General features: G+C 42.0%; 1 protein-coding gene across 2 annotated transcripts in view; it reads right to left on the reverse strand.

The window, feature by feature from the left end:
- The window catches only part of SERGEF (secretion regulating guanine nucleotide exchange factor), a 141,345-nt gene that overhangs the window by 22,130 nt on the left and 104,829 nt on the right, over positions 1 to 14,386 (reverse strand). The window contains exon 12 of one of the 2 annotated variants that reach the window (XM_058806476.1): positions 1,241 to 1,413. The exons of the other annotated variant lie outside the window; for it this stretch is intronic. The gene's annotated coding sequence lies outside the window, so the exon portion shown is untranslated. Of the gene's footprint in view, positions 1 to 1,240; positions 1,414 to 14,386 lie in introns of those variants that run through there. 2 annotated transcript variants of the gene reach the window in all.

Below are 14,386 nucleotides of genomic sequence, written 5' to 3' on the forward strand. Positions count from 1 at the left end.
TGCAATAATACCATACTTCTTGACTCCTCACCGGAAATTTACTCTGCAGTGTTATTTTTGCCTTCTCTAAAATTTGGCAGACCTGTCAGACTAGGAGATTTCACAAGCTCCCCATAGCTCAGGGCATCAGAACCATGAGGCCTCAATGTGTTTGGGTTTGATTTGGGTTGGGAGTGGTTATTCTTCCTTTTTTTCTTGATGAGAGGACCCTTTATGCTGATTCTAGGCCTAAATACTGCATCCTGAGCAGCACGACAACCGGGGAAAACAAGATCTACAGTGTCAGCCACTTACACGTGTTCTCACGTAGTCACCATCTGTCTGGTAGTCCCAGAAGTCAGCAGCTCCTATCACAAAAAGCACTGTCATATTAAACACCCTGCTGACACAGAGACCACAGAGTGAGGGACTGAGCCTTGCTGGCTGCTGAGCCATCAGGTTATGGCCTCAAAATGTACCAGCACAGAAGCTCTAAATGATAGTCCTTCAAGGTCTTTTCCTCCTCTTCCTTCTCCCAGCTACAGGCTTCGCAATGATGATGAAACTGCTGCAGCTCACATTGTATAAGTTTCCTAAATAACTGCAATTTTACAAACTTGCAAGTCTGCAAACATCTCTTATTGCAAGACATGTTGAGAGGATAAAAAAAACCCACTGAAACAAAGGTTACAGTGCTTGTCAAAATAAGCCATTTGTCCTTCATTCAGTGAAGTGCCTAATGGTTAGGTGAGTTAGAGGACCAGGGAAGCATTTTGAAATGCTGGAAGGATTGTCTCCTGGGCTCCTACAGAGGAGCAATGCAAACTCTGCCATGTGGTAGGATGCAGTTTGCTTTCCATGGCTTAACTGTCCTAAGCACATGTGAGTGGGGAAGCTCTGACCTTGATATCTCATCCATTTCCAAGGTCTTAAACAATAGACTGAGCCCTTCAAGAACATATTGCTTAAGCCCTGGTACTGAGAGAAAAAAAGTCTTCTTGTCCAACCTATCACTACAGGACCATAATGTGTAGTCCCAGTGAAGGACTTGGGACTGTAAACGGCAGAACACAGTCAGAAAAATTTCTGTCATCTCCAACAGGAAAAGGCACAAGCTCAAAAGAGATAACCTGTTCACTCCTACATATATACACACATACCCAAAACATCTAAGTATAGGTTTAAATCAAAATATGGACATATCAAACCATTACTCCTTGGTACAACATCTTATTTGCCTTAAAAGAAACCAGAAATTCTTCACATCTGTGTTATTTGTGAGATTTTAGGCTTCATCTTATTGTGTCAATTTGTATCCCAGGAACAAGAGATCTTGACAACCTCCAGCTTCATGCTTGGGTTGATCTTGCCAGCAGAGATGATGATGATGTAGCATTTGCATTCTGTAATTCCCTTCAGCAGATAAGTAGATTTCTGTTTTTACAGAAATACACCAATTATTTTAATGCTATGTATACATACACATTTTTTCTAAGTCTGGTTCTGAAACACTTAAATCTACTCATAAACATAGAATGAATTTTTCTCTAGGCATACAGTTCCTTTTCTAGCAACTACTATTTGAAAACTGAATTGTGAAGTGCCCTTCTTCCCTTCTCCCTTTCCAGCCTCACCAAGGGAGCGTGGTAGAGCACTTTGCTCATGGAGGTATCACTGAATATAATTGTTTCAGTAACAAGAAGCTCGTTTCCCAAAAAAAATAGCCCAGCAACAGAAGTGTCGGCATGGAGACACAAGCAGAGAATCCTGGAAAAGCCTCCGAGATTGTTCTGCCAAGTTTCACACTTGGATCACTGAGCTCTCAGCTCCCAAGATGACCATGATAGCAAACACTTCAAGCAGTGCCAACCTGCTGTGACCTAAAGGTCACCTCAGAGCAGTACAAACAGTACTGAAATACTAACAGTATTTCTCTTTTGGTAGTACCAAAAGGGCCCCTCATGGGAATACCAGACACTGTAATGCCCTATGTTCTCAACAACCTTTTGTTCAGTACATTGAACAATGACTGCTGATAATTAGTGATTGAGAACCCACTTCCTTGTTAATACAGCAAGAAAGCCACTGCACTTCACACTGACACAAGGGCTGGGTTGCCAAGGGGCTCAGGGCAGGTGGAGCCCACCAGAGGAATTGTGTCATGTTTCTCCAGAGGCAGCCTTTTGACACGAGATCTGTCACTGCCTGGAGCACTGCCCTGCCCTCCACACATGGCTGCACTCCCCTGAGGTAAATCCAGCCTTGTTCCTGGAACTGCTTTCTGGGCTGCACAAAGCAGCACCATCAGACTGCCAGACCCAAAGGACATGAGGCCACCGCAGGATAGGCAGACAACCATGGACACTGCAGGATAAGGGGCAGAACAGCAACACACTCAGACCTCCCTGGCTGGAGAGACACACACAGGACTGGCTGTGAGCAAGAAGCAATTCAACACTGTAATATCAGCTCAGAGAAGCAGCAGGAGATGAGCAGCCTTCCTTCACACCGCAGGGGATCAGAGATAATTCTGAAAATGGAGACAGATTCAATTTAATATAGCAAATTAAAGGGAAAAAATTGGGTCAATCTGGTATGCACATGGCATTCTCATTGATGAAACAAGTAGACAACAAGATTTTTACAGAGGTCTCCAGAAATGAGCAGCACCCAGAAGCTCAGCAGATGGCCTTGAAAAAGCGGCCTGTTCATTTCAGAGTCCCACTGGGAGCTGAGCCCTTTCAAAATAACTGGAACAGTCCCTAGATATCAAGCAACCACCAGCAAAGGAGGTGAATTTGCTTTCACAGCATTTCCTCTGGCTCATTCCAAGTTTTCCCTACTCATTTGTGTATTTCCAATTAAAATACCATTCTTATTTTCCTAACTGGTTCCCCAGTTAGCAGCAGGGGAGGAGAAGCATAAAAACAAAAGCTCTCAGTGATACAGCCTCAGAAATGCACCCAAATGTGCAGCTCCAGGGCTCTGACACAGCAGGGCTGAACAAGCTGCTCCTTCCCCTGACATCCCAAGGACAGGGGGGGTACATGGGGCTGTGCATTTGTATTCCCTGCCACCACCTGGGCCTGGCCTTCCTCCTCGCTCCCCCCAGCACAGACATCATCTCATCAATGGGGAGATGACCTGTGAGCAAACTGCATTGCAGCCTGCACTGCCTGGGCACCCAGCCCAAGGTGAGCGAAACAACACGGAGCAGAGCAACACCAACACCAGACATGTCCAGCTCCTGACATGCCTGCCTGTTGAGACACACTCTGCTGCTCTAAGGAATCAGCAGCAGATGCATAATGCTGCTGCAACCTCCATAAACACCCTTTGTCTCTGCTGTGTGTGTAGAGCCAGAGTGCCGGCTCATTTTCACTTCCAAAAAAAATAATAAAGGAAGAGAAACAGATGTATCAGTAGCAAAGTATTTTCCTGCGCCCAGCACAAATCTGGTATCTCCCACTGACCACAAATACAGAAAAGAAAGTGTCTGGGAGAGAGAGGATAAGTCTTTGCAAACTGTCTAATTTTCATTTGGAACTGAAGGGAGCACTCGTTGAGAAAAAATGGCAGAGGAGATAAAAATCAAGAGATGGTGAAAGGGCATTCATAAAGGGCACAAGGAAAAGGGGGGAGGAAATCAATCACAAGAACAGACAAGATCAAACAGTAGCACACCAGTAACAGCAGTATTTCCTCGGGAAAAAAAGCTGCAGGATGAAGAGGCAGCACAGCACCACGCCGTGAGGAGTGCTGCTCTCCTCACCCACTGCATAGAGAGAGTTGTTCTTTCTCCATAGCAACAAGATACTTAAAAGCCAATCTGGAGACTGAAGACCAGCTCAAAAACAAAACACAACATGTATCAATTTATTATCTCTATTTTAAGCCTCAGCTGGGAAGTACACAGGATAGCATTTGTTTAGCCCGAGGAAGCATCTTCATGGAAAGCTCTCTCCTCCCTTTATACCTCCCTGCCTCAGAAGCAGCCCTCGGTGTGCAGCAAACTGTGGCACTTTGCACGGCCCCTGCTCCCTGCTAATGCCAAAGCCATCAGGCACAAACACAGCCCGAGGTGCTCCCAGCTGGAGCTATCCACTGCTGCCTTTTGCAGGGACTGCAGGCAGGCATCCATACCTCCAAACTCTTCTCACAGGACTCCGGGAGCGGAGGGAAAGGAGGAGGAGTTGCAGCCTTTTGCTGCAAAAAAACAAACAAAAAAAACCCAAAACCCCCACAACAACAACAAACCCAACAAACATACTAATAAACAACCAAAAGTCTCTAACTTGCTGTTTAGTAGTTACCAGCTCAAGTGACTGATTGCAAGGGCTCAGCATATGCTCTTATCTTGTCCTTGAAGTCTGCCTATACCTGCTTGGAAGCAGCTCAGGCACCTGAATGACTCCAATAAAGCCATTATGCTGACTGCACTGGCAGGGCTCTGCTAACATTACAGACCTCACCTCCTGCTCAAAGGCACCAATGGAGCCTGCACGGCACATTCTAGAATGCATCAGGATTACCTAAGAAGCCCATCAAGTTTTAGGTGAATGGACCATGCCAAAAAAGCTGCAGAGCAGCTGGGTTTTCACTCCTGGCCTGGCTTTAGCTGAGCTGCTGGGATGAGCTTCCCCTAGTCCCTTCCTGCAGAGAAGGAGCCCACAGCAGCATCAGAGATACCCATAAGGAGCACAGCTGAGCACCAGAGCAGCATTGCCCGTGCTCAGCCAGGAGAGCTCCAGGGGCAGCTGGGCACAGGGCTGGGCAAACAGGGCCACTCTGGTGCAGCCACTGTCCCCAGGGCACTGCAGGAGCAGCTGGGCACACAGGGCTGGGGCAATCAGGGCCACTCTGGTGCAGCCACTGTCCCCAGAGCACGATGGCACTGCAGGGGACAGGGCAGTGCAGAGAGGTGAAGTGTTTGCACAGCACCTGAGCAGGGAGGCTTTTGCCCAGTGGAAAAACAAGAACATGCTGAGGGTTTGGAAATGCAAGCTTAACAGTCTTAACTGGCACTGAACACTGGAGAACTGGTGGGAATTGGGCATGAGGTGCCTTGATTGTGTACAAGCATGCTGAAAATATGGTCCAGGGCATCAATTTTGTTTCTTTTAAAGTTTTCTTCACTGCAAAATTTTACAATGGGTTTGAAGACCACATTCAGGAGGAAAGAAGACCCTGGTTTAAGATTATCCAAAGATGTACTTCCAGTGTCTGCCATGAAAGCCATCATTTGAATTTCATATTAGTATTAAACATAGTTCTAGTTTAGATTCACCCATGAGTCATAAGTTTAAAAAAAAAAAAAAAAAAGCACTGTACTCAGCAACTTTGCTTTGGCTCAGCACTATTATCTTACAGACTTCATCTGTACATCTGCTAAATCAAGAACTCCAGAAAAAATCCCATACACTAAACATCCATCTGTCTTACCATTTCTCCGACAGCTAATGTATATTTTGGATCTAAAATACAGAAACTTCCAGTTGGCCAATCTTTAACCGCTATATTTATTATGGGTCTTGATTTTTCATTTCCTCAAGCAACATCTTATTCAAGAATAAAATATTAATTTTCAATCCACTGAGTCAATTTACTGTTACTTTTGAAAAAAAAATTACTTTGTTTTACTATAAAATATTTCTGAAAGAGCTGCATGGGAAGGATAAGAGTAATAGTCATCAGCATAGATTATGAAGTAGAAGGAAAAGCATGAATCAGCTTGTCCTCATAAAAACACATTTGCTAACCAAAGTCTGTTTCCTACACAATTAGTTACAAATGCAGAAATATTTATTTTAATAAGTTGTTTCAAAGGATGCCAGGAGCAAATCTCTGTGGAATGCATACAAAGTTGTTCTGGTTTTTCCTGTGTAGGTTACCTCACTGAACTCAAAATGGAGGTACAGAAAGAGCTTTTTAGGAGCTTAGGGAGCAACACAGCTAAAATATGTGGTACTTTTTCTTTTCTTTCCACAACCAATTTATGAGTCCATAACTCAGAGCTTAGAGCAGCTCCAGAAAAGCACTGCTTCCCATGCAGTCAAGTTTTCCCCCAGCTATGGCTTCAGCCTCAGCCAGCCCCATTTCTCTCCCACCAGCGAGCCAGGCTGGGGGTGGCACTGTGACCAGACGTGGCATCTCAAAGCTGATGTCACTCCTGCATGAATTTCCAGTGCAGAACAAAAAAATCACAAGGCACAGGCTGTAAATCACAAGGGCTTAGTTGTTCCATCTTAGGAAATTAATTATCCTGATGATGTTATCTTAATTAAATGGTAGCTAATCTAAATTTATATTTAAGCCTGAAATGTGAATATATTTTAAAAACTCTTGATGATAGCAAATCTGAAGAGACAGAGGAAGGAAAGGAAAAATACCAGAGAAAGTAGGGCTTGTTGAATTGGGCAAGCAATCATATTTCTAAATACTGGCAATTACAGCTCAGATGTTTCCTCCTTTAGGGTTGTCTAGGTTAATCACATTTCTAAGGGGAAAATGTGAGGGTCCCCAAGCATAAGCTGAAAGCAGATAGACAAAATATAAAATTGGCAGTCCAGGAAAAAAACCCCAATACCTGTAGTCAGAAGTTAGCAGAGAATCTTTCAAGAGTCCTGCTGTGTGAATAGTTACTTACACTTTTCTAGCTCACTGAAAACAGTGGTGGTCTTCTAAAAAAATTACAGCCATCTAGCAAGGTGCCATGCATAAAAGCCAGCAGCTGCTTGAGAGAGATTATGGGCAATGATAACCTTTACAAAGAAGGAAGGAAAAAAAAAGGCTAGACATGTAAGAAATTGTTCCTTTCTCTTCAAGGACAAGGGAAATTAAACATGGCCAGCAGAGAAAAGGTGAAAACCAGGAATTATAGCTGTAACTGAACAGAGAGGAGACTCCTAAAGGCTGATACCAACATCTCAGCATCTGAACAGTGAGAGACACTAGATGTCCTAATCCTTCAATCCATACCCCTCCATCACCATTCCCATTTGTTTCCTACCCAAATCCCCTCACACTGAGAGATCTTTTGTCCTTTATAGCTAAAGGATTTAGCTAAAGCAATTCTCCTCAAATATTACCACAAGGAAAGGTAAAACACAACCATCTTTCCCTTTTTCAAGCTCATTTCTTCCTGAACACATTTTGCAACCAACAGGCTCAACTTTCAGATGGGCTGTTCACAGTCTCCTTTCCTTCTGAGCAGAGCTGGAAGACCCCACACCCTCACACACCTATCAGTAATCTGCACTGAGTTTTACAAGGTCACATCCTGCATCACTTTAAATTGAATTCCAGCCTTCCAATCAGAGAAGCAAATGTACCTATAACCTTTGCAAGCAATTAAATGTACTGCCCTTGCTAACTCTGGTGATTTCTCCAATACTTCAATCTCAAGAATTTAGTAATTACATCTGCTGGCCTTTGTTCTGCCATGAGGTTGAGACAGTGAGTTTCACTTTGAATGTGTGTCAGAATCAGTTATCAAAAAAGAAGTAACTTTTAAAGAGAGATTCAATAAAAACAATTGTGCTCCTGCTTCTCTTTGGGCAGAACAGAAAAACCTTTACAAAACTAAGATCTGGCTTCTGTGACCTCCACACTCGATCCTTTTGCTACTCTTGTTTGCAAGCTTACTTATTCCCATTTTAGACAGGCCTGAGTTTGCCTTTGGATATGAAGGAATTTAAGGAAAGTATTTACTTACACACAAGGATGATATCCAAGTGGAAAATTTGATCCTTGAATCTAGACAAAAAATAGTTTTACAATACTCTGGAACATCTTACCACCACACATCAGCATAACAAAGCACACAGACAGGACAAGATAACAAGGGACATATTTTTGCCTTGGTACAAACTATTTTAAATCTGAGCTAGGAAAAGTTAGATTTTACACTGAAGTACCCAAAGTGCACTTAACTTTTATACAAGTACTGAAACAGAAGTTGGCAACTAAGGGTTTGCAAAACCAAGCATCATTCCAAAATGAAAACCAGAAAAGGAGGATTCAAAATCATGTTATCTCTTTATGGGCCATGTAAGATATTACCTTAGTGTTAAATTACATTGGTCCATGAAGGTAACTGGAACAGGAAAGAATAAAGCTGTTGTCCTCCAGGTGTATCATACGAGTAAGCAACTTTGCACTGGGAGTGCAAGACACACAATTTATAAAACAGAAGAAACAAATCCCTTTACCTTCACTAGTCTCTTTGAAAACAAAAAAATACCATAAACAAAACAAAAAAAAAAAAAAAAAAAAACCACCAAACAAAAAAACCCCATCATAAGTAAACACAGGAAAAGGAGTTAGAAATACAGGATGCTACAAATCCTTAATAAATAAGTCCATCTCTCTGAGGAAGTGCGATGGAGAGACCTTGTGTTCACCTGTTCACCCACACGTGTGCATGAAAGGCAGTACACACACAAATGCCTGATTTGAGTTCAGGATTAGATGCAGCCAGAGTTAAATGAGCATTTAAAAGAGTAATAAGTTATTCCTGGTGAGATTCAATAAAGAATTACAGCTTTAGAACTGGCCTCTCCTGACCTCTGAAATCAGCTATCTTCACTGTGTGTGACTAACTCTTATAACCAAAACCTGAGGGATTCACAGACCTGTTAGTCACTTCTGGGAAAAATGACCTGATGAAAGAATAAAGAAAGCCAAATGCAGCTTGTAAACAAGGAGGTCCTTGCAATGTTAGTGTTATTACATTTTGTTTTCTTGTTATTCTCATCCAGTCAAAGACATTATCTCCAGTTAAGGAGACCTATTTGATTTTGGGGATATAGCAACATGCAGTCATCTAATTACTCGAGATCTGTAAAAATCTTGGAGCCTCCTCTAGAAGCTTGCACTGGTTCTTGGACAATTAACTTGCTGGATAAACACAGCTGAAGCTGTACCATAAAGTGCAGCACAAGAGAGAAAGGGCAAGTCCCAATCAAATGGTGATGATCAATATGCTGTGGCTACTAATCTCCCAAGAGGGAGGTGTGTGGAAGAGTAGGAAATGCTGCTAAGTCTCAGACACAGCTAAAATATTTAGGTTCACATAAAGAAAATCAGTGGCAAGAATGAGTGCAATTACAGAGCAGACACTCATTGCTGATGCCCTGCAAGCAATAACTTGGGATATTTCATTATTACCATTGTGTGCTGTCTCAGATTTGAGCTTTTGTCAATTCAAGGCCATGCTGCTTATTCCAGCTGACTTGGAGGCAATTCTCATCTCCCCCCATACACTTGCAGGACAGAGTGAAAGGCAACACTGAGTTCAATCTTCATCATTTTTGTTAACAGGGTTCTTCATGAAAATTGCATGGAACCCAAAGCACAGGCATTTGAAGGTGTGCTGGAGCTCCAGTTTAAAAATTAAAAGCATGGGAGGGGACAAAGCTGTAATTGCTACACGTTGAAACACAATAATAAATATCTAAAGTCCAAAATGAGCATAGAGTGAATGGGCTTCCACCCCAGGGACACACCATTCTTTGGCCTACCTAAAGCTCACAAATAAATTTCTTACAGATTTCAAGCCTGTCTGTAGAGATGCAGAGAAGCCCACAAGTGGTCACCACAAGGAAACAGTTTAATAGTGTAATCTCATTTTTCATAGTGTATTTTGTTCCTGTGACAATTTAAACAACTATCTAAGGTCATTTTTTAACCAAAAATTAAGGTAAGTTTGGGTAACAATCTGGGCTTTTCCTTGTTCTTCCTCTTTTTGGTCCTCTTATGACTGCTTAAATTTCCATGATGAAGCAAGCTCTGCCTTGAGCTTTGGGAACACAAGAGCAGAGCTGTCATCCTTGTGGACTCACCACTGAGTACCACTGGCTGCAATCCAGCCCTGCTGGAGCAGGCAGCATGTGGCTTGCTGTGCTCCTACCTGCCCATGAAGAGTGAGATTCCTGTGTCTGCAGCTTTCCTGGAGAGAAATCCACTAACAGCAGCACTAAACTATCAAAACACTCAGCTTTGCCCAGGAACTTCAACAAAGGAAAAGAAAAGGGAGCAGAAATAGGAGTCCTTTCAAAAACATGTCATTTACAGCATGGAGCAGGGATTTTGGAGATCTTTTCTTTCATTTTAAAATAAAGGTTAGCAACTTATTTTGGAGTGTAAGAAGACAGTTTGTAACAGAAATGCCAATTAACAAAAAACAACAAACAAAACATGATAAATCTGACTTACCTCCCACAACACAAAGCAAACTGTCATTAAGTTACCCCTCTATGCACAGGAATTGAAGTCAAGCCCAGTCTCTCTCATTTTTTCACACAGGATTAGGTGGTAAGTTATCCAGAAACAACCCAAAAGAGCTCCAAAAGTACTCCTAATATGGCAGATATTTTTGTAGGCTCCATTCTGTCACTGATTTTGGCAGTTGTGAAGATAATCAGTCCCATTTTTCCATATCATTTTTCCTTACTGTACTCTGACTTTGAGGGGGTGCAACTCTCCTAACATCATAACAAACCTTGGAAGTAAAGGCATTATGCCAAGGCCTAAATCTTTACCATTTCTACAGATTTCCCAGTATGATGATATTAAGAAAAGAAGCCTCATAAGCAGTCCAAAATTACAGACAGTTTCCAACTGAATAAATATTAAAAAAAGAACTGACATCAGAAGTTACTCAACAGGAGGGAACTGTAAGTAGTGACATCCTGCAGTTGCAGTGAAGAGGAGGAAGTGACTGAACTTCTGCTATCCTTGGTGCTGACTCACCACATTCTGGCTGCAGGATGTGACATCCCTAAAGATGCTCAAGTTTCTTGAGATGTCCCTAAAGCAGTCAAGTGTCTCACTGCACAAATACATTGCCGAGAACTGAGAGAAAAATCTGAGTTCTCAAGTCCTTAAGACTGTGGCTGACATCCTGCAGAGTGTCAAGACTGCTATTTGGAGAAGAGTGGAAAATAACAGACATTAAACAGGGCTTTTTGTTGTTAAGGGCCAATTCTGGTTGTATCAAGACTGAGCTACAGAATATGATGAATTTGTCCGACTTGCTCATCTTCTGCATTCCCAGAACTCCCATTCTACAAATGCAGTCACAAGGGTGTATGAATGCTGACATCTGATATGAGTTGTTTTGCTAATGTCCTTCTTCACCCCCAAACCAGCAAACACTTCTCAGCAAACCAACAGCCAGAGAGGCCTGGGTGACAGGAGGGGACAGGAGGGACATGTGCCCCGTGCTGCCATGTTCCAGCTTTGCTCCAGGCCAGAGGCATCACGGAGTGACAGGGACCTTGTGTTGCAAGGAAGAGGTTAGGTTATACAGAGACAACATAGTCAGCCATAGCAGAGTATTCATTTACAATGAAGTCAAATGAATGCTAAGGAAAAAAACCCCAAATCCATATCCTGGACCTCACAAATTTGAGCTTTCTTTACATGTGTGTGCACATCTGTGTTTGTAAGTTATATGCACACACAGAGATACATTCACAAACAGGCTAAATATGTTCTCCAAAACAAGATTTGACATTTCCAGCCTTAATCCTGTCACCCAGAGCAGACCAATTTGGATGATCTTCAAGGCCAGCTGCTGGGTTCATCTGCTGAAACTAACTTCACACAATACATTTATTCGCTGGGAGGACAATACTGTTTTGACTCTTACTTACCCTGATTAGCCCTAAGCCAGTGAGAATCATTGCTGTGTTTGTGTTCAGATGAGTATGCATCCTAAATTGTGGAGAGAAGGTCACTTTACAGACCCTGGAGCAGGAGGAAGCTCTGAACAAAAATAGGATGGCACTGTCACAGTGTTTATCAGCCAGCTTCAGATCAGTTTCATCCTTAATGTCTCTGCTATATTTTGTTATCTAAGTACATGACTACCAAGGTAAAGCTCACTTAATCCACCTGGAAAAAAAGTATAAATTCTATTAATTCTAATGACTTTAGAAACAAAGTAATACAAATCTCACCTTTTGCACTACAGAATTTATTCCTGTTAAAAATAAACTACCCACAGACATCATGCATACATCAATAATCATATTTCTGTAGGGTCTATTTCTCTACATTCAGTCTCCACTGAGTGACTGGCAGAGAAGCATGAGCTATTATTCCCATTTTGGACAGCAGGTGTAAATTAGAGTTTGACATTACAGATATGTATCAGTATTGTAAAGGCAGAGAAAAAATAAACTATGGAAGAGATCAATAATTACAGCTTACTGGTATTGAATGGGACCAAGCCAGCTAGCAGGAAAAATGCTCCCTACCCAGGCTCCTGCTCATCACATCCATATGTTTACAGGAGGGTAAGTGTTCCCTCATTCACCTCCTTTCCTCACAAGACCTTTTATTTGTATTACATAGTCAGAGGTAATTCTCACAGAAAACACATGAGGTAACATTGGGATTGCCAGAGCCCACAGGCAAGAACAGATTTGTCAAAATATCACAGTAGCCTTTTCTGCCACAAAGCCAACTTGGGGATTCACCCACCCCATCTGCTACACAATTACAGGAAGAGGGGTCAGCATTGAGCCAAAACTGAGGGGGAGAGACAGGATGACAAAGTCCTCACTCTGTAGTCTTTAACAGCTCTGCAGCTTCTACTTGCAAACACAAAACCTGAAAGTGAGGGCTAAGAAAGAAAAGGAAGAACATGAGGATTTCCCTACACTCCCTTTTCCCCCCTCACTTTAAGGAGAATACTTGAGAATAAAATTAATTCCTAATAGCTATATCCAACTCCCTGCCCTTATGGACCCAGGGCCCATCCAGAGATTGCTGCCCTCTGGCTGGAAGGGCCAGCAAGGCCACTGAGGTTCTGCTGAGCTTCCTTCCAGGAGATGCACCATTCCCTGGAACAGCATCCTTGGCTGCACACAGTGGTGGCATTATCTGCTTCCTGAAATGCTGCTTCTCCATGCAGCTGAAAGCCTTAAGATCCTTGAAGAGAGGAGTGTTTGCAGACCATACTGTTTGCAAGCTGTCCAGGAAATGAGTCCTTCCTAAAAAAACTGTGTTGAAACTACAAGCCAAGATGTTCAGCATCTCTCCCTAAGTCCTCTGATTCCTTACAAATGTTACCTATCCTTACCTCCCACTGAGCTGCATTCCCAGAACTCCCATTCCACAAATGGAATCACAAGGATGTTTGCATGCTGACATCTGAAACACCTGAAATGTTTCAGAAACAAGTGTCTGTCTCATTCCTCATCATCTAATTAACAAAGAGGGTTTCTAGTTCCATACCACAGTTTTGAAAATAGTAACACAGAACATGGCCTGTATTGCGGTAAGAGGAAATCTTTTGGTGTTCAAGTAATGACCACAAAACTTAAGGTATTGCAGCCTAAGTAAATTTTTCTGCAGTTGGTAAAACCATGGTATGAAAAAGACCAATATGAAAAGGGAGGCCTGAGCCTCCCTAACATTTTCATGTATTTAATTTTGGAGGATAAGAACATCCCTAGGAAAAGCTCATTCAGTAATGAAATCTGAAATGAAAAATGACCACCCAGAAGTAAAAGTAGTCATACACAATTAATGAATTCATTCAGCCAGCCAATAGATCAAACAGCAAACCAGACTCTCTTAATCATGCAGAGGAACATTTTTCAGTGCTTCCTATACTGTACTTTGCTCAAGGCCTACATCACCAATTGGTTGTTTCCTTAATTCTTAACCATTTACAATATAATGTTATTTTAAATTTAAGTGTCATCCAAGAACACTGTGTCAGAACATATTATTCTTTCCAGGTTTCTAATCCTCAAAGAAATTAATATCAGAAAATTTATTTTATAGGTTGAAAAAACCTGTGAGTATTCAGCAAATTATTAGTGCACAGATAGCTATAACTTTCCAAAAAGGGCCCTAGCTCTTCCCTTTTTGGGTAAAACTTCATACAAACAGATTTCAGGCATGCAGAAAGTTATCTCTGCCTGAAGCTTCTACACTCTTTCCATCAGGGACTCAAGGGGTTTACCCTTGGGATACAGACAAAAATAACTTCTTAAAGTTTTGTCAAAAACATTTTGAAAATTTTCACTTACTATTCAATTTTCTGTGCAACAATGGACGAAATTAAACAGTATCTCTGGAAAAGCTCAAAGCAAGTGACTATTGAAAAAAGAAAGAGCAGCTTCACTGAAACCTGAAAAACTGGGCCAAACTTATTTGCCTTTGAGTTGCACATGTCTTTTTCCCCAAAGCTCATCTACTAAATCCCTGTAGTTTTCTCATCTCCCTCCAGTTTTCCCCAAAAATTTAGGAACAACCAGATCATGCTTCTATTGAACTTTGCAAATGCATGCTTCAGTGCAGGAGCTACATGCGCTGTTCACAGAATCCCATCACCAAATTTACACAAAAGAGGCAAAAGCCAAGACTGTTCTCCTACTGACACTGGATT

Source organism: Ammospiza caudacuta, chromosome 6 (genome assembly GCF_027887145.1).
Source record: "Ammospiza caudacuta isolate bAmmCau1 chromosome 6, bAmmCau1.pri, whole genome shotgun sequence".
NCBI classification, from domain to species: domain Eukaryota; kingdom Metazoa; phylum Chordata; class Aves; order Passeriformes; family Passerellidae; genus Ammospiza; species Ammospiza caudacuta.